The 22,629-nt window shown below is 40.8% G+C and overlaps 2 protein-coding genes across 2 annotated transcripts in view; one reads left to right on the forward strand and one right to left on the reverse strand.

Moving 5' to 3' along the window:
* LOC124289414 (U1 small nuclear ribonucleoprotein 70 kDa-like) overlaps window positions 1–22,629 on the reverse strand; it is a 124,402-nt gene that overhangs the window by 48,340 nt on the left and 53,433 nt on the right. The window lies entirely within an intron of this gene.
* Window positions 16,625–22,629, forward strand: part of LOC124289413 (potassium voltage-gated channel subfamily A member 1-like) — a 139,903-nt gene continuing 133,898 nt past the window's right edge. The window contains exon 1 of the mRNA XM_046726034.1: window positions 16,625–16,723. The gene's annotated coding sequence lies outside the window, so the exon portion shown is untranslated. The remainder of the gene's footprint in view (window positions 16,724–22,629) is intronic.

The following is a 22,629-nucleotide window of genomic DNA, read 5'->3' on the forward strand; positions in this document are numbered from 1 at the left end:
TTCGGTGGCCAAAAATGCATTCTTTTTCAGCCTGGTGCATCCATCCAAAAACTGCTAATCAATCTTGTACCTATCCTGCTATTAAACCGAACATGAAAAACGTCTCTTTCCTGCGTAATCAGGCTTTTCATGTCGTAATAAGCATTGATCCATGAGATTTGGTCTCTGTTTTTACACTTAACTGCAGAATTATCCTTGCATGTGTAGACAATTAAGGCTTCCTTGGGGTAATATCCTCCCAAAATTTACAAAAATATTCCCATTTGCATTTAATGATAGGAGAAAATTTGTCTGTTTAATGCAGGAACAACAACTGGGACAAGAAGTTTTCTTTTCATCTTCCGATGATAATGGAGGGCCAACAACAGGCACTTAGCCAGTTTATCTCAAAGGAGAGGACGAGGGATGGACATTTAGTCTATCTACACTGGCTATTGACAACCATGTATTCTAAAGTCCAATCCTTCCTCAGTGATAACAATATCTGCATTACAAGATCACCAACAGCATTGCTTTTGATCATTTTCTTAATTCCGAAACCTTTCTTTGAGAACCACTTTCTCTTATTCGTTTGACTTTACGTTTAAGAAAAAGGTTTCTTGATGAAAGTTCATGCTTTGCAGATTCCCTATTCAAAACATCCTCTTGTGATTATGTTTAAGAAATAAAAAACTGAATCTTTTTAACCCCTCATCTTGAATTCTTCAACTTTGTGTTACAATGATCAATCATCACCAGTGAAAGTCAGTGATTTGGATGCTGAAGCTGAGGAAGAACTTTCTGGCGAGTCCAGATTGCGTTAACGATGGCGGTTCTTATTACACACTGCCCACCCTGAAGTCAGAATTACTCTTAAGCCAGGGTGAATGCTTCAAGTCACAAATGGACTCTCCTACAGTCTGAAGAAGAGACTTACACAGAGTTAGTCTCTGTGCTGTGAATGTGCCAGTCACGCAGTGATGTAATCGGCTGTTTGCCATGCTGCTTGTACACACTGATCTCAACTGTCTGTACACATTAGGAAGCGAATCGGAAGGGCTTTCACATTTAGTAATTAAATTGTAGGTGGAGCAAATGTTAATGGGCTGTTTGAGGAAAGCAGTTTGACAGAATCATGGAAGAAAATTGGAGGGAAATGTCAGAAAGTTACCAGAAGAAGGATTTGTGAACTTATGTGGAAGTGACCTGGGGACAACACAAACAGGGGTTGCAACAAACGGTTGGCGCTGCTGGATGAGGTTTCTTTGATCTGGGCAAAGAAGAGGAAATAAGGCAGAGCCATGCTGTTGATAAACACGATGGTTCGAAGACAAAGTCTCTGGGGAACAGACGAGATTGATGATAATTTCAAGCAATTGCCAGTGATATATCTCTGAATCATAATACCATGTTACCACATGTCATTACAGCGAGAGTGAGACAGAATTGGGTTTAGTGTCTCTTTGAAAGGTATTTTCATTATATCCCACTGTGTTAGAATAGATTTAAAGCCTACAAAATGCAGGCCTCAGATGACTGTCACTTTGATGAAAACCAGTAGCATGTGCATGTTGCCGACTGATCAAGTTTCACAATCAGGTTCAAACTTATGATCAGCACACCCTGGCCAAGGGGAACAACTCTGACCAGCAAGTTGTCATGAATGAGGTGACTAGATGTCTCAAACATACCAAGAGGTAATCAATGAAGGCCAACACAAACATGCCCATTTGCTCAACATTCTCTGTTGATCACTGCATTGTCTGGTCCAGACTCGATTATTTACAGACCGCCGCCATATAGCTGGAATATCGCTGAGTGCGGCGTAAAACTAAACTCACTCACTCACTTCAAGATCATCACCACCACAGGTTAGATGAACAGAAATATGTGACCAATCCCGAAGGTAAACGATGAAGTTCCTTCTTTTGGGTTTGTTTCCATCCTGCACTAAACAGTTCCTCATCAACTTTTTATTTTTGCTCAACAGAGGAGTGTGTGTTTACATGAAAGATTTCTTCAGGCTCCATTTTTTAACCAGCTGAACCTAATTAGAGACAATCAGCATTATACTCGACCTCCCTGGATGTTTTCTAACAGCTCAGAACACTTGTGTAATGCCTCTCATGTCTTGGCAAACAAATTCCCTCAAATGCGTTGGAAGCACTTCTAGCTCTTCCTGTTTACTGCAAAATGTTAATACATGAACTGGATGTTTTCACAGACAGCCTGAACTATAGTCCAGGTTTTACTGACTGCAACTGCGGCTTTATATTCCTCAAAAGAAGTTAAGCACCACCAATACTTTCACATTACTATAGTGAACATATCAGGACAGATTAACTACAATGATGAATCAGTTGTCGTAAACTTCTCAGGAGTCTACATGCTCCACATTAGCAATGGATGCAACTTGATCACATTGCTCATCCAGTTTAACTTTAGGACTACTTGAGTGAGTGAGTGAGTTTAGTTTTACGCCTCACTCAGCAATATTCCAGCTATATGGCGGTGGTCTGTATATAGTCGAGTCTGGACCAGACAATCCAGTGATTAACAGCATGAGCATCGATCTGCGTAATTGGGAACCGATGACATGTGTCAACCAAGTCAGCGAGCCTGACCACCCAATCCCTTTAGTCGCCTCTCACGACAAGCATAGTTGCCTTTCGTGGCAAGCATGGGTTGCTGAAGACCTATTTTACCCCGGATCTTCACGGGCCTATGACTATTCTAATAATTCAACCAAACGCTAAAGGTCATGTGTGTCAATAGTTTGTTTGCACTCAGCAATAGTCTGGATTAGACAATCCTGAGATGAACAGTATGAACATCGATCTACACAATTGGGAAACAATGACATGTGTCAACCAAGTCAGCAAGAACGACATCGCGATCCTGTTAATCACCTTTTACAACAATCATGGGTGGCTGATGACCAATTCCAACCCGGATCTTCATGAGAATCATATATTTCATAATCTAACATTGAAACCCTTATCTGTTGAAGACTGTGCAGTAAGTCACGCAATTGCTCTAAACTTAGGTGAAGCAAACCCCAGTAAGTGAAGCACATTCAAACATGACCCAGGAAAATCTCTGAATAGCTCTTGATAGTGTAGGTTGGTTGAGAAATTCCCTCCGAGACCTGTCTTGATTTGCTTAATCCTGCACCGACTTTCCATATGATTTTACTATTTGTGAACACGTGGTGCTACTCATTTTCAGTGATTCACTCAGTTGACTCTCACTGCTCGTCATGTTTTGTGGGGAAAGTGAAACTGACTATTTTCTTGGAGTGACGTTCCATATCTACACAATATGACACAGTATGTCGTGGTTCTTTGCACTTAATGCCTCCCTGGTAACAGATGTATCAGGGTCATTGGGTATGACACGCCGGGCTGAACATGTGGCAATATTCCCTGAATACCAGCATGTATAGAAGGTTATTCTGCTGCCAAAGCTGTCGTATCACATACCTGGAAAATGGTTGTCACAACATTGTTTCTCCAAATATTAACTGTTACTTCAGATACGAAGCAATGATAGTCTATCCTTCTGTGACAATGGTTGTGATAATTGACATCTGTGACACAACAAAACAGTTACACACTGCTGAACAGTCATAACGTCTCTGACAGTCTGAAAATAAACTATGTGATGCAACAATACTGTATGTGATGCAACAATACTCTTTGTGATGAAACAATACTCTTTGTGATACTTTCTGAAATACAATAATATGCTCTGTGATGCACTCATACTCCATGTGACGACTTCAATCACACACTCTAGAAGACAATCAAACACTCTGTGATGCAGTCACACGCTCTACAAGACAATCAAACGCTCTGTGATGCAGTCACACACTCTACAAGACAAAAACACTCTGTGATGCAGTCACACTCTACAAGACAATCAAACGCTCTGTGATGCAGTCACACGCTCTACAAGACAATCAAACACTCTGTGATGCAGTCACACACTCTACAAGACAATCAAACACTCTGTGATGCAGTCACATACTCTACAAGACAATCAAACACTCTGTGATGCAGTCACACGCTCTACAAGACAATCAAACGCTCTGTGATGCAGTCACACACTCTACAAGACAATCAAACGCTCTGTGATGCAGTCACACACTCTACAAGACAATCAAACACTCTGTGATGCAGTCACACTCTACAAGACAATCAAACGCTCTGTGATGCAGTCACACACTCTACAAGACAATCAAACACTCTGTGATGCAGTCACACACTCTACAAGACAAACGCTCTGTGATGCAGTCACACACTCTACAAGACAATCAAACAATCTGTGATGCAGTTACAACCCCTTCGATGCAGTCACACACTCTGCCATGCACAATACCCTCTGAGACACAATTATGACCTGTGATACAAGTATATTTCCAAAGAGATACAATGATACTCCAACAGTCACATGATCAGTCACATGATCTGTCACTAAGTCATACTCTGTGACAAAGCGATACTATCTGAGCGAGAGTCACACGACAACCTCTTCACACCTCTGCTAACGATCATGTCCATCTCTCATTCCAAACACAATCAGATGCTCTGTTCCAATGCCTGACCACTAGATCAATCCAAGTGTCCACTCACTTCATTCGCTGCCCACCATGGCTGCTTCCAAATATTGGTCAATTGTGTTTCTGGCAAATGGACATACATCACTGAGACATCTTTCACGGCAGCAACAATTCTCCACGCCTGACAACCGCCTGCTTTCTGACTTATCAATAAATCGGGCAGCAAACTATCTTTCTACTAATAGCTAATGGTAGTAGTGAGGGCATTCGAGGTGGATGCTGATAAATACCTCAATTAACAAGGCCTCTCAGAAGGACAATTGTCAATGACATCTTCAAGTTGTTAGCCAGTAATCTGCAGACAATTTCAGTCAGCTTGGTCTTACAGAGGTAGTCAAGCGTATGAAACCACGTCTGTTTGTGAACAGACACCAAACGAGGGACTTTCCCCATCCATTTGAGTAGCTCAGGGCATCATCTGTAGTTAGGTCACGAATCCTAGATTCCTCTGATTCTCCATCAGACAGCCCCAATTTCTTCCTTATCAGCAATTCTTTTTGATAAATTCACTTGTGATTAGAAGCACACTGGTTGTGATTAGAAGCACACTGGTTGTGATCGGTCCTGTAAGTGGTGCCGACAGCACACTTTCTTTGACCAACACATAGGTGCCGAGCCTAAGGCTCTGGCTACTTCAATTATTCATGGTTTTGCCCTAAACACCATTACATCTTGCAGAAAAAGACCCTGTCTTTGGGTAATAATTTACCCAGAGTTTTGGTGAAAACATTTCCCACACGTTGTATGGAGGCTGGATTGACTACCTGTAAATCTGATTAGATGCAGAAGCCTAAAGAACAAGAACAGGACAATGGAGAAGCACCTCTATCCCACAATCAAATTTACAAATACTTACCAAGATAGTGTTTTTACTTATCTAATAATCTACTGTATCTGCTCTAATCTAGATCAATTCAATCAGTTTTGCATCTTGTTAACGTTTTAATATGTTGTTGTTGACCACAGTTCCTGGGAAACACAGTTCAATACAACTTCAGCGCAATCGTTCTATGCGTTACCGGGAATTTGCATCAAAAGAATTTGACTATTTCAATAAGACACTGATGAACATAATCAACAACCAAAGCAACTGGTTAAGATTCCTCTAAAACCTACATTACACGTCTGAATTCAAATCTGTAAAGTCACAACCATATTATTTATATAAACATTTACATCACGAAAAGTTTGTCAAAAATCAGCACGATATTACTTTCCCCAAAAGGAGAGGGCACTATGAGTTAGTTTTCACCATAATGATCTCATGTTGATACGATATTGCTGACCAATCAGTATCAATATGCTCCACCAAACAATTACAATCATATGAACCATATTCCATTGGCTAGTGTGGTTAAAAGATGTTGCCATGGCATCAAGTATCTTGGAGTCTTTCTTTCTTGATGCGATATGAGAAATATGCCCTGACATCCTGATGGATTATTAATGATAAACCGTGTTTATCATCGTTTAGTATCATGTTACAAATTGTACAACTCTGGAATCATTTGGAATCTTTTCTTGTAGGGTTATTGCCAGATCAAATTTGCATTTACCATTTCACATTTCAAATATCAATGCTAAACCTATCTTTGTCTGATTCCAATCTTCAATTGAAACTTACTGTATATAATAGATTTCCAACATAAAAGTTATCAAGGCAATATTTCAATATGACCCAACTGTACTTTACCCTGTAATCACATACATAAACACAGTTCTGACAATACTTTCCCAATGTACAAAATATGAATAAGTGTGTATTAATTCTGAAAAGCCATAGTTACATGCTTAAGATTTAAGATGAGTTAACTTAAGGCTACTGCACACATCTACCAGAGCCAGAGACTGTTCTAAATACTGAGCCTCCTGGAAGACAGGCCTGGAGACAATGAGGTGTTTTTATGAGAGTCTAGATTGTGTTAACGATGGTGGCTGTGTTGAGATGCATCATGCTATTAGAATTTTCTCAACAATTATTTCTCCGTGGGCTATAATGTGTTATCTCTGTGGATCAATACCATGTTCCCTATTAATTTTTAATGCTGTCGTATCCCAAAACTGTTACCACTGAAGTGCGAGATTCATTTTTTAACACAGTTGGGTGGAAGTCTTGACAAAATGTCCAACTGTGGGAGAAGATTTACTTAATTACTGGAATCTTTCTTCATATCTTTTCCACATATCACCGCTCATGACTTAGCTTACGATCAATACAGACACTCACTGCAGACACTTCTGTCTTAAGACTGCCGACATAAATACCAGAGAAAACTGGTGTCTTCCCTCTAATGTGCCCTTCCTGTGTGAACGCTGGTTTATCGTGTGATAGCTATTGTATCTGACTGTATCGATGTAGATGATGAGCTGATCACTTGCCACAGAAAGCATGCGCTGCGTTAAGGAGAGATTAAACAACGGACCAAAGCTCTGTGTAGTCATCTTTTGTCCAGACACTTAAACCTTGCAACTTGATAAAGCGGTACATTTGGTTTTGAAATTACAGAAATGTTTTCAAAAGAAATACATCAGAAGACTAAAACATTGAAAAGTGTTTTAAACCATTGAAAGAAATATATCCAAGTTTCTATTCACCTGTCTGAATCACAAACAAAACCAGTGCATGCTACAAACTATCCTGAATGTATATCCTGCAAATCAAATGCAAACCTATTCACTTACAACTATCTATGAAAGAAAACGATTCTAAACGTCATAATGAAATCTCAAGGCTGCTGTCTCCATATTTTTTTCAAAATATTTTCAGCCCAACATCTTGAGGTCTGAAACCAAGTGTCAATTAGGGCTAGTAAAATATGCCACTTCACTCTTGGAAACTTGCCTCCTGCATGCGGTTCTTCAAGAGGTGTTGATGGATGACATGGCACCAGAATACCTATCATGAAAACATTCTGAACATCACCTACATAAACTGCAACAGGATGATTCAAACGCTTGAAAATCAAATTAGGCTGTCAGTTAGGTTTTGCCAGTGAAGAATGTCAACCCAAACATTCTAGAGTGAGCAATGGTTAACATGGCATGTAGGCACACCAGGTCGACTTGGCTTTTAGCAGGTCAGAACGACAGCCACAACAATGACCCAGCACGGAAATGAACCTCATGATCAAGTGACCCTGAGCAAAAATGCCCCACTTTTTCTGAAAACATGGATACCACTTGTATTCTTCAACCACTTGATACTTCATAGGCTTGTAAGGTATTTCAGAAAGCTGTTCTATATTTTCAGCATTTGAGGATTGTGAAACGTTCTTCCATACATAAGCATGTTCAAGTCCCCAACACATCTGCCTGTGTTACCACACGCAAGCACCTGTTATCTTGGGGAACAAACACCTGTTATCATTGGGGAACAAGCACCTGTTATGGGGAACAAGCACCTGTTATCATTGGGGAACAAGCACCTGTTATGGGGAACAAGCACCTGTTATCATGGGGAACAAGCACCTGTTATCATGGGGAACAAGCACCTGTTATCATTGGGGAACAAGCACCTGTTATGGGGAACAAGCACCTGTTATGGGGAACAAGCACCTGTTATCATGGGGAACAAGCACCTGTTATGGGGAACAAGCACCTGTTATCATGGGGAACAAGCACCTGTTATCATGGGGAACAAGCACCTGTTATGGGGAACAAGCACCTGTTATCATGGGGAACAAGCACCTGTTATCTTGGGGCTTATCGCTTCTAATTGATCTCTCCTACCTGCTGCTTGAACACTGGGAAGAAATCTATCACTGCAATCAATGTGGAAGTAATACAAGCAAGTGTGTATTTCCCCACAAACCATCAATAGCTCTTGAGAAAATCCTTCCTTCTTTCATTGTTAATGCTAACCTGTCAGAAAGGGTATTAACAAATTAGCCCCACTCTGAAAGAATTTTTACTGTAATGATTTCATCTTACACTAATTACTGGACTCGTCTGACATTTCAGTTTGTTGTTGAATTCAATACAGCCAGTACGTGCTAATTGGAGACAGCACGACTGAACCATCATAAAAATCCATTTACTAACATACCAGGGTGGGATTACAGCTCTTGTAACAGATAATGGAGTCTTGCATTACAATTCTGAACATTAGCAAACAGATTTAAGAAGAAAAAAACATAACGCTTTGACAAAACGTGGGTGATTTGCTTTCCATACATTCAGCGAAATGTCATTCCAATCTAGGTTTCCGTGTCATTATTTTGCAACATATAGAATATCTTATTAAAACATGGTCTTTGGTAGGGATGTTATTAAATATCATGATCCTGATGCTACTTGATGCCAATTTATGAATATTGATAATCAATAATTTACTTCCACAGAAACATTATCAATAATATTTCCTTGATTAACATGGACAATGAAAAATAATAAAAATTCATTTTAAAAATGTTATGGATCAGTTATTTAGCCATAACCATCACAAGCTGGCCTTATTGGTTGAACTACAAAATACATATAAAATAATCAATTTTATTATTAACTGACATTGATGATACTTTAAAGTGGTATACTGATGCCAACTTTTTAATCAATAACACCCATGGCCTCTTTGATAATCATTTTAACTTTCAATGATGGAATTCTGGTCCAAAGCATCCTCAGAAGCTGTTATGATCTTTGTTCACCGTGATTAAAATGTTGACCGAGGTGACCAAAATGTAATTTTTAGAGTAAAATTGATATTTTATACTTATCCTGACTCATGCTCTTTTTGCTTGTCTTCTTCTTCTTGCGAACATAGTGGAACACTTGTATCTCCCTAATTGAAGCTCCCTTCAATGTAAAATCACTAATTAGTACACCACGAGTTACCTCCCTTCCACAAGCGCGTGAACGAGGGCGCCACCTCTACCCATGTGCCTCACTCTCTCCTCATATACTGAGCCCAACATTTGAATTTACAGGAAATCCAAAGTGTTATGTGGGGAGGATGGAGGGAGTTTATCTCATGAGTCAGGATAAGTATAAAATATCAATTTTACTCTAAAAATTACATATTTTTCCTTATCCTGACTCATGCTTTTGCTTGTAGAATCCTAATGGAAAAGGAGGTGGGAATATATAATACTTTGATTTTAATAATTAGTGATTTGAACTGTGATGATTGTAATAACCCTATGGGAACTTCATAAAGGCACTGAACTGATGAATTCCTGCTGCTAACTTATCAGCTGCCATATAAAGTTAGTTATTACAATGTACTTATTACAATGTACTTATTATGATAAAGTATATATAACATTAATACAATGCTTAAGACTAATAGACTTAAGCTTGTTAAATTGCTAGTATAAACTCCTTAGAGTTTGTTAGCTAAATTACTTTAAGATATAAACATAGTACTAAGCTTAAGATATGCTTAAACTTAAGCTAATTATATAATAGCAAAACTCTTTTTAGAGTTTGTTAGCTAATATACTTATATGATATAAACATAGTGCTGAGCTTAAGATATGAATAAGCTTTAGCTACATATATAATAGCAAACTCTGTAGAGTTTGTTAGCTAATATATTTTACAATATGAGTATAGTACTGTGCTTAAGATATAATTAACTTAAGTTACATATACAATAGCCAAAACCTCTGTAGAGTTTATTAGCTAATAGACTTATATTGTAACCATAGTATTAAGCTTAAGATATGATTAGACTTAAGCTAAATGTATATAGCAAAAACTCCTTAGAGTTTTTAACTAATATACTTTTATGTTAAAAACATAGTACTGAGCTTAAGATATGATTAAACTTAAGCTATATATATAAAAGCAAAACTCCTGTAGAGTTTGTTAGCTAATACATTTTATAATGTAACCATACTGCTTAAGATATGATGAACTTAAGCTAAATATATAATAGCAAAACCTTTTAGAGTTTTGTTAGCTAATATACTTATATGATATAAATATAGTATTGAGCTTAAGATATGAAGGAAACCTTAAGCTACATATATAATAGCAAAACTCATAAGTATTGAGAGTTTGTTAGCTAATACATGTTATAATGTAACCATAAAGCTTAAAATATGATGAAACTTAAGCCAAATATATAATAGCAAAACTCTTTAGAGTTTGATAGCTAATATACCTATATGATATAAACATAGTACTGCTTTAAGATATGAATAAGCTTAAGTTACATATATAATAGCAAAACTCCGTGAGAGTTTGTTAGCTAATACATGTTATAATGTAACCATAATGCTTAAGATATGATGAAACTTAAGCCAATTAGCAAAAACTCTTTAGAGTTTGTTAGCTAATATACTTATATGATATAAACATAGTACTGAGCTTAAGATATGAATAAGCTTAAGCTACCTATATAATAGCAAAACCTCAGAGTTTGTAAGCTAATATATTTTTACAATATGTGTATAGTACTATGCTTAAGATATAATTAACTTAAGCTACGTGATATAATAGCCAAAACTCTGTAGAGTTTATTAGCTAATGCATTTATAATGCAACCATAGTACTACGCTTTAAGATATGATTAACTTAAGGTAAATATATAATAACAAACTCTGTAGAGTTGTTAACTTATATATTGTATGATGTAATAATCATAGTACTGTGATGATAAAAAGAACTTAAGCAAATTATATATAGCATGTAGCTATTTAGTACTGTTATAAGATAAGTAGAAATCTGTAAGATTGACTTATCTTCTCCGAGGAACTGTCAACTGTTGTGCGAGGACCCTGGAACCGAATTGGTGGATACCTGAGACGCCCTTGACGGTGATATCTCTCAGATAATGGTTGGCAACCACCATATCGGATCTCCAGAAATAACCCTCCATAATTTCAAATAACATTTGTGTAGATCAATTGTAGAAGTTAGCGCTTCTAATATCATGAGTATTAGAAGCTCATGGAGGGTCGGATCGGGTCCATCAGTCTTGTAGGCACATAGTATGACAGTTCTGATCCAAGGAGATGGTAGTACATGAGACTTCAGTCTCATGAACTTGAATATAGAGGAAATAATCTGATGCATTTTTCCCTCCTGTTTGGTTCGGGTGGAGATAAATTTACAGTGCTCTTGCTGGCCATCGTGGATAGAATCATCGTATCATGAAGTCCAAGTATGTCATCCAGGCGTGTTCATAAACCTCACTTGTGAGGTGTTGGAGCACTATATACAGATCCCCGGTTGGAGCTGAAACTTCCGCTTTTAATCCTCCAATCAGAAAGCTTAAGTAGGTTTACTAACCATCTAGTTGTGTTAGTAGTTTGATGATGAAATTCAGTTGTAGACTGAGACGCTGTGGATTTAGATCCACTTGTATTCCGTCGTCTAGGTAAATTCGCTAAGTCCTTTTGACGATGTAGGTGCACAACCAGGTGTGTCTGTCCTCGCTGAACTTTATGTAAAATCGCCTGACTGCCGTGTCCCCTCGCCCTAACTTGACAGGGGAGGTCTCTAACCTGAAGAAAGCAGCCCAATCATGAAGGTTCAGATTAACTGGACTGTAAGGAGGCTTGCTCGCTCACTGATATATAGTTGTCACTTGTAACGTGAGTCTTGAACTGTGAACTAAGACCGACCTCTGCGCGAGGTCGTTGTCCATCGCGTCCAATCAGAACAAGGCATTTTGATTCTGTAGAATACCCGCTGTGATGTCACCGTGTAGCAGGAAAAACCTTGTATAAAATCTTGCCGCCGCTTATATTAGCATAATCGCCGGTCTTCACCGTAGCTTCCCGGGTTACCCGAAAGTGACCACGGTTTCGAGGGTTAATGGTAAACGCTGAAACCTCCGGCGCCAAATACCTCGCCTGTAATATTAATGCTGGGTAGGTTATTTTCCTGGCTGTCGAAAGTAACTTCAGTTTTGAATATAATTCGACTTCCTTATATAAAGGTACAATAAACTTGCAAGTTGTCAGCTTGTAGACTGTATACATGAATGTATCGCCATAATTGTAGAATTAAAGCTGAACTTGTTGTACATATTACTTTCAGAAACGCTTGACGATTATGAGTTATACTCGCTGTAACAGGTTGCTGTTCAATTTCGATATTGAATTGTCTGCAGATTCTGCGAATGGTCACGCATGTAGATAATCGTATCGTAGTGTGGGATAGCATATTCTAGCAATCTATACGGAAAGTTGATTTCTGTGAATATCTATGAAACGCCGCTGACTAATTAATATAGCGACGCTCTGTGTTGTAAATAGCCTGTGCAATTGTCTTCGCCAGGCTTATAGATCGCATATGGCATACAGTTGATAGACACTTTATGCGATGTCTTGAACGGACTGACGAAAGTAGCTATATATGACGAAAGTGGCTAGTATATGGAGACCTTGGAGGATACTTCCTCGGTGAACGCCGAGACTTCACGTAAGCTCTCAAGCATCCCTTCTAGATCTTCTGGGTGAAGCAGACTTGAGCCACTTAGCCTTCGCGACCTTCGAAGGTATCGAAGTCAGAGCCCCATCAGTATATATATATGTAATTTTTAGAGTAAAAATTGATATTTTATACTTATCCTGACTCATGCTTGCTTCGCGGAATCCACCTCTGTGTTCAACAGGATGTGGGTCGGGCGCGGCTTACTCCTCCCGCGGACGCCCCTTTGTAACTGGTGAGGCTCTAGTTCTTCGCTGAGGCGCCTGGGACTTCCTTATCGGGCGTCTAGAGTCCCATCAATATATGAGCCGCTAGCTTCATACAGGGTGTGGTTCTTGCTGGTTCTGCATAAGTAGAGCCGAGTAGATCATCCTATCATCTTCAGAAGTCGTGGTCACGTAAATCTGGTGATAAGAATCTCATTGATCGCTCTAGATCTATTAAGGCCAAAGAACATACGCCTCTGGCGCTTGAACTTACATGCCTTTATGGTAGGCTGTGTCCACATTCTGTGGCACCGCAGCAATCGGGTCGATCGGAGGTAGGGTGACGACGCCTACATCGCCTTCCTTCATCAGGTATGTCTGCGCTGAGTTGCCACTCTTGGACGGTGAAGATAAATCTAGGTTGTTTACCATCCAATATCTTATCTCAGCGCCTGAGAAGATGATGTCTCCATCATCTTCTGTACCAGCATCGGTGATGAGAGGTTGATGCTCTTCTGATGGTGACCTGTGTGCTGCTATCTCTATGTCGGGTGACGCTGCCGAATTTGTGTGGTGACTCCGCGAGGTGATCGACGCGGGTGATGTAATGCGGAGATCGCCGCGGGTGAACGGGCGCGGAGATCGCCTAGGTGATCTGGCGCCTATGGATGACCTTTGAGTCCGTGATCTCGAGGATGAGGCCGAGGACGGTGACGATCTCTCCCGCCTTCGCGAAAAGCCTTCGCTAAGACTGTACATCTGGGTCCTTCGCCGAGGTGGTCTGTGACTTCCTTCTCGGCTGCTTCACGTGGCTGCTACGCTGACTGGGGTGCCTCTGGGGTGTTGTCTCTGCGCTGCTCAGGCCCTGGGCTGGCTGCTTCTCCCGCCTGTAGTGGCCCTCCATCATGGTCATGATCTGCCGCAACAGCTCGCCTGGGATGGTCTGCGACGGCGGTCGGTGCCCTCTCTGGCGATGACAGCTGCTGAGCCCTCAGGGAAGTCGCCTGACATCAGTGTAGAGACATCAGGCTGCATGGCGATCTCTGCTGATGTCACTGGTCGCTTCTTGTATGCGACGCCGGGATGATGATCGGTTGATCATCGTGAGAGGCCCAGTTCAGCTGCTGGAACAATCTCGCTGAGAAAGTCCTAGTAGACTTCGCTGATTTCCCCTCAGAGGTCGACGCTGCCCTGGGGTGCTAAGTCTGCGCTGAGTGTTGGTAGCGACGGACCCTCAGGAAGATCATCGAATATCAGCGCTAGTACATCAGGCTGCATGTTGATCTGGCGCTGACATCACTGTTGCCGACATCGGTCATTCTTTGATGTATTATCAGGTATGATGATCGGCTGATCATCATACAGGCCCAAATCTGCGACGGAACAATCTCGGCTGAGAAAGTTCTAGTAGACTTCGCTGATTTCCCTCAGAGGTCGACGCTGCCCCTGGGGTGTGAAGTCTGGCGCTGAGATGCAGTAGAAGCCCTCTAGTCTTCGGCTGCGACGATGGGATGTCTGGGGAAGCAGGACGCTTCTTGAGGCGGCGGACTACGCCCCACTTCCACCACTCTAGCGAATACCAGACGGAGGGGGTCCACCAACAGCAGTAGACTGGCGAGGGTTCAGGTGTATCAGTCATGGCTAGACTCTGCATACGCGGACTCTATCTGCTGCGCTGCCTCAAACATAAAGTATTTATTTATTAAAGGCAGAATTGATAAATTAGTACCGCGAACTGCCACTTGAATAAAATGAACATGGCGCAGTACAGCTAGGGCATATTAAATGGATCAGCAGCAGAATAAAAACGAATCTGCAACAGTACAGAATTTTCATCAACGAATCCACAGAACAAACATGGCGCCCCGTGAATAAACAGTAGAAACACCGACTAAATATCAATATATAATTGTTGAAGGATACTAGCTAAACCTCTATAGATGTCTATAATGAGGTAACTAACTAAATATAATCCAAGGATATAGTGTGTCGGAGACACAGGCGCTTCTCACGCCCAGCTCACTGGGCTAAGAAGGAGAGAGTGAGGCACATGGGTAGAGAGGTGGCTCTCGCTCCCGCCGCTTGTGGAAGGGAGGTAACTCGTGGTGTACTAATTAGTGATTTTACATTGAAGGAGCTTCAATTAGGGAGATACAAGTGTTCCACTATGTTCGCAAGAAGAAGAAGACAAGCAAAAAGAGCATGAGTCAGGATAAGGACAATCAAAGTTGTGACCTACCTGACAGCCTCAGCCATGCTTAACAGCACATCAATAGGCAATCATTTATTCATTTTCTCACTTTCTATGGCAGAAGAGGTAATGTATGAATAGGTTATACACCCCCCGGGTGCCTAACAGCAGAGTCAGAAACAGCAGGAGACGCTGTGACAGGATTCCTTGCCGTCATCGCGGAACACCTGTACGACAGTAGTATCACCTGATGCTAGCCTGCCAGCCTGCTTGCCTGCCTGCAGCCTGCTCAGTCGTTAGCTTGGCTCAAAGATGCTTGCAGGTAGCGAGTCCTCTGTGGTCACCGGAGCCACACACATGGAAACTCAGATGACATTACAGATGCAGCAATCAACACCCATCCAGGTGCTATCACTCAACAGTGAACAGAGAGGGCTGTCATCCATACAAGAATACAACTGCTAGTGGGCAGAGTAAGATATATTACTGGGATTTTACGACATAGATTTTCTGCGTCTGCCTGTTGCTGCTGCCGCCTCTACATGCCTCCTCCTCCTCCGTTCCTCTATGTGCGTGTCTGTGTTAACGACAGGGTGGCATTAAAGTCGACAGACTCTGGTTCCACTTGTCAATGAAGTTGGACGGTCACATCGTAACTCCTGAGTGCAGTATGTTTATTAACCTGCATACATTATGCTCATAGCTGTAGGAAGTGTTGTATCACAAGCCTCCACCTCCTTCTCCATGACTCTGTCGGAAAGTGTCACCCTATACTTGTCCTCCCTGGGGAAGGGGTCCATCAGCTCAGGAGGCCACATCTCATGCTGTCCGAAGGTCTGGCAAACCAAGCCCACTGTGGACCACCACGCACATGTGCGATTATAGAGCTCTCTCTCACTCTGGCCAGTCAGCTCAGCTTCACTGATTAATCTGCAGGAAAAACAGCATGGAGCCGAATGCTCGGTGATAGTGTCCTGTGTCTATGAGAGACTGCACCCACCTCTTACTTCATGTTGTGTGACCAGTGCGACTATTCTTGACCCAAGTTGGACTGACGCCACACCGTGCAGCACTGGCTCCCCCCAGTACATCAACCTGTCACTGGTCACATGGTCAGTCCAGGGATCAGAGTCCCTCTCTCACACCTGGATTACTCGGTTCCAATACCACTGGATGTCATTCATTAAAATGTTAATAAATCTGTGATATAATGTAGTGAATGGATAATGCTTGGATTACCTTAAGTTTTACCACCACCACTTCCGCTACCGCCACTGCCGTCGCTGCCGCAGGTTCACCAGGACGTACTGCGTACCAATGACAATGATATCGTACACAGGAGGGGTACGTACTTATTTACCATTACCTCTATTGTCACATGTCCAGATTGTCCTTAGCTGATGGCATCAAGCCACCAACACAAACTACACCCTCGTTAAGTCCAATGGCTCCTCTCAACAACCATGTCTCACTGTCAAAGCATCTCAAACATTTTTGCAGCATCTTTGACAAATCTCTAGCTCCAGCAGACAGAGTGATTGTCTGGATTTGATCAGGCAAGAATGTTAGCTGGGCACACAATAATCTACGCCATAGCACATGGTTAATACTTGTTAGTGTGGCTGCACCATGCTGTCTCAGCTCGTAATCCACTTGTGATGCAAGGACGGAGATACAGAAGTTGGTGAAAGCATTCGGAGGGTCAGCTACTGAGGGAATTAAACTACTTTCTGTTGACAATGTTGTCGTGCTGTTGAGCGGGGAAGTATTAGGAGACTTATGGTTGCTACTGAGTACTGTGACAAGCAGAAGTTGGGTTGGTGGGCAGCAAGGGTTAGGTGGGAAAGGGGAAGAAAGGGAGCAAGCCACTTACACAAACCCACTAACTTGTTTTCATAATCATGAGCATTATCTATTGGGGGGATAACATCATGCATCACAGATCATAACTGCATCTTTTCTGCAACTTGTGTAACCATATTTCACTGCTCTTGAGAGCTGGCACTTAGTTCTGTTTGAATGAAACAAAAATGTTTAGTACGTTCCCTTTTTCTGTCAGTTGTATTCATTTCCAATTAGCAGTAAAACTGAAGCATTGAGATCTTGTTCCGAGATAGCCAACAAACACATTTAGTCAAGGTTGTCATCTTTAGATCTACCTCAGCAAAATTTACTTGTCTTAGGCTAGCAGGCTAGAATGAATTTTGAAGGACGTATTCACAAACCCAGGCTTAATTCAATGGACAAAAGCACAAATCATCACAAATTGTAAACTATCCTTCATTAAAGATGAAGCAACCAGGGCAGTGGGTTGGGTTTTCAAATTCAATCAGGGCCAACTGCAGGACTAGTCAACACATTTAAACAGTGAAGAGGCGACTGGCTTCAACACTGTCATCAGCTCCATGTACAGCATATGTTTCACACTGATTCTTGTTATAAAGCCCACATGGAAAACACCATATTGAAAGATCTTATCATTAAAAAATAAACAAAAATCATCAAATCAATGTTCATTGAAAATATGCTGACATTTTGATCCTCGCATTTAAAAGAGAAAAAGAATGAGTTGAGGGAGGTGTAGGCGATTCCAATTAGAATACAACAAATGAAAGACTCGTGTTGGCTTCCACAGCTCTGGGATGGTGTAAGTAAACATGGCCGTGATGTAACAGGAAATAAAAGTGTCGTAAAAATATTCATTGCGAAAAAATGTAATAAATGATAGTCTGATCTTTGTATGGCTGATACAAGAAGCTGTTTTAACTGTACACAACCACACAATGTATAAAATGATTCTGCTGAAATATGACAATTGCAACAATGGGCTATTGTGATGCACAAGGGATAATTTGGTTAACCATAGAGGCGGCAACTAACAACTGTTAACATACCTCCTAATGCATATAGCAAGAATTACATAAATGAAATTAACATTACATAAGTATGGTGGAACAATCAACAAAAACCTCCTTTATACTCAAGAAAAATGGTGGTCATTCACTCCAAAATTGCAGCACACCGCAGCAAGAAAGTAAATTGTATTGGATATTATGTCCCTAACGGGAGAAACAGATTGATTATTTCCCCGCGTTAGAAATGGGTTCCAGCAAGTATTTAGAGAGAATTGTCAACATGGTGATTACTGATGTAAGGCATGTATTGATTTACACAGTGCCTGCTATTAGCCTTTCACACTTGTACTGTGAGATAGGCATCAGGCACACTAGTGTGACCTATAGTGTACACGGTGCCATGTCGGCCCAATTCTAGACTCTGTTGTTCAGTCACAGATCTTTCACGAGTGACCAATACCGTACATGGCGGTATGTTGGCCCATCTTGAAACTCCTCTGTTGCAGTTCAGTCACATATTTCACACGAGTGACCAATACTGTACACAGTGCTATGCTGGCCCAATTCTTTACTCTGCTGCAGTTCAGTCACAGATCTTACACGAGTTACCAATACCGTACACGGTCAAATGTAAGCCCATCTGGCCCACTAGAATAAGAAGCGACTGTTTGTTGAAGAGGGTCCTCACTCACTGCTCAAAACCATTGTAACCCCTATCTACTAACCAAGAACAGCAACACACATTCATTCCGTTTTTTTCTGAGTTTTACCAATAATGCTAAAATCCATTATGGCGTCACCCATATTGAATGTGGTCTTGTATGTGGGGTAACCTATGTGGGGTAACCTAGTGGTTAAAGTTTCATGCCAAATATCCGGGTTCGATTCCAGACATGGGTACAATGTGTGAAGCCCATTTCTGGTGTCACCTTCTTCGAAATTCCTGGAATACTGTTAAAAAACGGCATAAACCCCGACTCCCTCACCATTCTGTTACACCTTCATCACAATGCTGGCTACATCACGGACTAGAGATGTGTACTGAAACTACATACTTCATCATTCAACATTGTCAACTCAAAGTCCATTAATTACAAATGTATTCTCTAAACCTCAGTGGTTTTCTGGGTGAAGTTTAACTCCTCCAGGACCAACCGCCCATAAACATGCCACACCAAGACATTCATCTGAATTTTCAAACCAACTGGCAAAGTAAGTGTTTTTTCTTAACGCTTATCGATAAATTCTTCCACTTCACATCAACACCTTAAGTGTTGCTAGTCTTATCATATCTCTGCCTTAGGGCTGCAAGATAATTTTATCATTTTTGGTATGGTATAATTCCACCTGCAGACCATAGTCATTGCACAGGGAGACATTTATTGCCCTTGAACATCAAACACTGGTACATGTATTTCCTTAGTCTGTCTCACATCCCGGATTCGAATCCCGGATGGGACTCAACCCAACAAAAGTACTAATCTGTACTTAACAAAGAAAGTGTAATCCCAAATATAACATATGTTACATTTGACCACTTTCTAAATGGCATTGTGTATTTTCATGTCTCACAGTCCTTGAACCATATTATTTTCCCAACAGCCTAGCAATCCGCGCAACGCGAAAGCCCTGATTGAAGCAAGTCTAGATTTCTCTGTCTCCCTGGGGCTTTATTTGTTACAATCAAAATTTTATACATTCAGAGACTAAGTGGTAGTCTAACATTTCCCCTTTGAATGGCAAATTGGAGAACAATTATTTTTGCTTCACTAAACCTGTGTTTCTTCTTATTTAATACCTCTTGAACAGTTCATACCAGTTCGATTACTCCACTTTGAAAAGCAACTAGTAGCATACTTACTGTGTCCTGAACAGTTTATACAAGTACTTATTTGTCCTGAACCAGATAATGTATTTTTAAACAACCTTGAAAATCACATTTCCATACAGTTATTCCCCACTGATATAGCCCCTATATCATATGGCGGACACCTTGTATTCAATATTCACTTCATTCAGTATACACTATATTCAATAAATCTTAAGTTACTTGTCCAACAAACAATGATATTTTGACATGGAGGAATGGCACTCTTGATCTGTTATGATTGATGGTATGATTGAGGCCAAGTGAGATGACCTAGTTCCCAGAGTATAAATTGACTAGACTCAAGTCTTGATTGTCCCCACTCTTGGCTGAAAGTAAGATCTGATCTGGGTTCTTTTGGAGTTATTTATTTATTGGTAGATACATTTTGAAATTAGATAACTATATTTCAAGGACAAAATGTCTACATTTTAGCCTGCATCACAACCTCACATCAATGTAGTTCATGGTTTTGTGGCTTCTTGGTAGTACAGAAAGTTTCCTTCTTCTGCACCGATAATGACAGTTTCCAATCGGCTTTTGTTTGGTTTATCGCATGGCCCAATGTGAACTGCACCAACATCCAAACTCCATACACTGCTTGCACCATGACCCCAACTCCACACACTGCTTGCTGTATATTCCCTGCACCTACACCCCAACTCCACACACTACTTGCACCATGACCCTAACTCTACACACTGCTTGCTGTATATATTCCCTGCACCTACACCCCAAATCCACACACTACTTGCACCATGACCCTAACTCCACACACTGCTTGCTGTACATATGCCCTGCACCTACACCCCAGCTCCACACACTGCTTGTAGAATTATGTCCTGCTCCATTTGACCATCCCAGATTACTGTTCTCTGTACTTGACATTTATGCTGCTGACAGAGCCACATAAAGTCTGACACCTTCTTGTGTACCTTAGTCGGTCATATAAAGATTTTGCAATAATCTTTATGCCTTCCATGGTGGCATTAACTGACACTAACACTGATAAGACAGTTGTGAGAATGTTATGTTGACTTTAACGCCAGGCATGATAGTTGCCAACCATTTTTTGTGAGCAAGCGGAATTTGGTCACAGGTCACAAACATTTACTATTCTGGTACCACCTAGAGCTTCAGTTTTGTACTCAATTATCCAAGATAAGAATCAGGGAGATTCTGGAATTCAAAATCAGGATCCTGGTATGTAAGGGAAGTAACTCTTTAGACCATCCCCGTGCAAGTTTTCACAGATTTCTTTCCCAAAACATTAGTGGCATAACATGAGTGTGTTACATGAGTGATGAAGACATTTCCACCTGACTTAAACTGTTTGAGATTTTTGGCACAGGAAAAGCACACAGATTTTTCACTTTTCCTTACCTACTAATTCCAAACTGACCATGACATTTCAAACCAAACAGTTATGCCAACTGTTTCAACTGATGTGTTTCCAATAATAATCACACAACAATCTCAAGATCTGCAGCAGAGAACTGACTGCCATTAAGGTTTTTTTTTGACACACCAAGGCAAATAGGTTACTGCTGATAACTTTCCTTGTCACAAAACTAAAAATATTCTTGGCCACTCTTCCTGATTGCCTGTTATGAAATGTCCTCGAGATATGTATGTAATTGTAATGATTTGTCTGTGTCTTCCCTACAATACTGAACCAATGCAGGCTTTTCCTCTTGGTGTTCCAGACTTTCCTCACATCCTAAATGGACAAGTTTCAATGGCAAAGATAGAGCTGTAATGATGTCACCTCCCTTCCAGCCATCTTGGTGTGGACTGGTTTGGACGACACCTTACAGATTCCATCATGAAATATAAGCTTCATCAAATATACCTGCCTTTTCCCAAATTGTTCTCTTGACAATCCCTGCATGTCTTCCCATGTATACCCCCGATATAATGTATTTTTCCCACATTCAATAAAGAACTTGTACCCCTCACTAACAATTTATTTACACTATTACTAAATATTCATGAAAATCAGATAATATAGCAATTTTTGTAATCCAGGTTACGGATGCACCTGAAAAACATACTCTCACTTCATCACTCATACGTCTAACAGCCTCTGACTTTTGAAAGATGAAATGCGTATAATTCTGCGTTAAACAAGCAATAACACATTATCGCAGGACTAAACAAACCAGTTACTTGTTGTGCTTCGTACACTGACAATTTAATGACAAGGAGTACGCTGACCAGTGTGTTTCAAGTGTACACGCAGCAGTACAGTAGCTGTTGCGATGACAGGCGCCGATCACTTAGCCAGGCGTTCAATAACTCATTGATTCCTGTGTCGGCTACTTGCTACCCGTAAATGATAATGTGAGTTGGGAGTGATAGCCGTGGTATTGACTGTCATCATCAGCCTCCTAATTAACGATCACGTTTTCGACAGATTCAATCATGTAGAAAGTCTCTATTGCATCCTTCAGACAGTGGAGCCAAACCAGTTTAAACTTCTCATTAGATAAATATTATTTCATAATGTACTCAGATGAGAATTTACA

This window comes from Haliotis rubra, unplaced genomic scaffold (genome assembly GCF_003918875.1).
Source record: "Haliotis rubra isolate DU_JTF1 unplaced genomic scaffold, ASM391887v1 Scf440, whole genome shotgun sequence".
Classification (NCBI taxonomy): domain Eukaryota; kingdom Metazoa; phylum Mollusca; class Gastropoda; order Lepetellida; family Haliotidae; genus Haliotis; species Haliotis rubra.